Raw genomic sequence first — 2,329 nt, forward strand, 5'->3', positions numbered from 1 at the left:
CTACCAAGGACCGAATAAATGGAGTTATATCGTGCTTTTTTGCAACCCAAAAAAAGGTCGCACCTGTGTCTGACTCATATTCTGGAACGGGGTGGTAATATCGACATTATTTACCTAGATTTTGCCAAGGCTTTCGACAGTGTACCCCACGAAAGGCTGAAAATCAAACTGGAAGGGTACGGAATTCGGGGAAATGTCCTAGCGTGGATAGAAGACTTTCTACATGACCGCAAGCAGTATGTGGTGATTAATGGCAGGCACGAAATCGTCATCTGTACCTGTCACAAGTGGGGTACCACAGGGCAGTGTATTGGGCCCGCTGTTGTTTGTTTGTTTCATAAATGACATGCCTGACGTTGTACACTCCTCCATACAAATGTTTGCCGATGACGCCAAGTTATTTCGGGAAATTAAGAACTAAGCGGACTGTCAAGAGCTGCAGAAGGACCTCTGTGGGGTCCAGAAATGGTCGAAGAAATGGCTGCTGAAATTCAATGTCACGAAGTGTAAGAGGATGCACCTGGGGCGTACCAACGGTAAGGAGGCGTATCATATGTCCCAACGGGATGAAGAAACTGCACTAGTTGAGACTGTATGTGAGAAGGACCTAGGCGTGTATGTTGACAATGAGCCGAAGTTCTCGGGCCATTGCGAGAAGAAGGTAAATCAGGCAAATAAATTATTGGGTCTTATAAGAAGGTAGATTAGATATCTAGACGGTCCGTCCTTCGTAACGATCTTCAGGAGTGAAGTGCTTCCCCATCTGGAGTACTGTCACCCCATCTGGTCCTCGAGATATGCTAGGGACTGTCAGTTGGTTGAAAATGCTCAAAGGAGGGCCACCAGACTGGTGCCTGCACTTCGGCACCACAGCTACTCTGAGAGATTGGAGCGCCTGAACTTGCCTAGCTTATACTACAGACAGGCAAAGGGGGACCTAGTTAAGGTGTATAAGCATCTCAGGGAGCACTACTCAGTTGAGTGTCCTTACTTGGAGCTGGCGGACGCTCGCCTCAAGATTGAAGAAGCCGCAAGTCCAGAAAACTGTGAGGGCAAACTTTTTCGGAGTGAGGGTTGTAAACTCTTGGAACAATCTACCAGAGAGTGTTGTGACGGCACCGAGTGTGAGCTCTTTCAAGACAAACTTGACCAACACTGGAGCGGGTTCAGGTACATTCAGGAGCCGGTGCCTGCTCAGTATTTGCCAACAGTGCATGATAGAGACGTGACCGATCGCCCGGGCGGCTAGCGAGCCGATCTTTTGGTGAAGAAGATAAATGAAAAGGAAAAGTAATCAGAGACGTGACCGATCGCCCAAGCGGCTAACAAGCCGATCAGTGGCGAAGAGGATAAAAGTAAAAGTAAAAGTGACATACTATACTATGTACAGCGATTATAATACACTATGTCCATCGCCATCTTACTCAAAATTTACGTATAATAAAATGATTTAATTACTCCCCATGGGGAGTGGACCGATCCCGGAGTCACTGCAATACCGGGCCAATCCGCGGCAAAGGTGGGGCAAGCCCCTAGCACTTCGCCAAGATTCAAAAATCAGTTTAATATCGAAGATCCCACATGGGGATCGTATCAGATACTAAGCTGATAAGAACAGATACTACACTTTGATCTTAGCCATAAGGCCGAGAAGCGATGTCAAAAAATGTTGTTGCGATTAAAGCAATGGACATTGCATAATAACATTACCTTGCTTTTAAATTGGTATAACAAGGGTCTATGACGAGAGAGGTTTGTAGATAAACCGTCAAACTCATATACAACAAAACTAAAAGTATAAATAACTAAATGGTATTTATCTAACCAATCATTATATTATTCTTTATACTTCATTGTTATATTAGCATGTAATCTAAAAACAAGCAAACATAAATCACTATTATTTAACCACTTATTAGCTTAATCGCTCGCTGTTCGGGCGGGTGGCTGGTGCGTTTTTTTTTTCTTTCTTTCTTTATGAATGTTGTTGACCAGTGTTAGCGTAATGACCACGGCCATACACGTCAGTTAAAGGAGAATCAGACGATTCATATTGCGCTCAATAGCCCACAAAACATGTAACTATGCCTTCTTTATTGAGTCTCCCATCTAAGACATCCGTTTTCTCATCGCTCCCAAGCTTGGGTGCCGTTCATTTTCTCTGACTTCCTGACACCAACCTCTCTATAAAGTGAATTTAAATGTGAGAGAGGACACCATTGTTTTGAGTCCACTTAGATATGTCTCATTACAGTTAAAGCATTCACGATCCTTTGTGAGTGATGTTGAAAGCTTCAACCTTCTTTATTGTTGGTAACACTTGTCAAAT

At 43.9% G+C, this 2,329-nt stretch overlaps 1 non-coding gene across 1 annotated transcript; it reads right to left on the reverse strand.

Moving 5' to 3' along the window:
* Positions 1–1,465: 1,465 nt before the first annotated feature.
* Positions 1,466–1,658, reverse strand: LOC121858781. The gene has a single exon (XR_006087510.1). It is a non-coding gene; the product is annotated as a U2 spliceosomal RNA (small nuclear RNA).
* Between the last annotated feature and the right edge of the window lie 671 nt (positions 1,659–2,329).

Source organism: Homarus americanus, unplaced genomic scaffold (genome assembly GCF_018991925.1).
Source record: "Homarus americanus isolate GMGI-L3 unplaced genomic scaffold, GMGI_Hamer_2.0 scaffold34410, whole genome shotgun sequence".
In the NCBI taxonomy this organism is placed as follows: Eukaryota; Metazoa; Arthropoda; class Malacostraca; order Decapoda; family Nephropidae; genus Homarus; species Homarus americanus.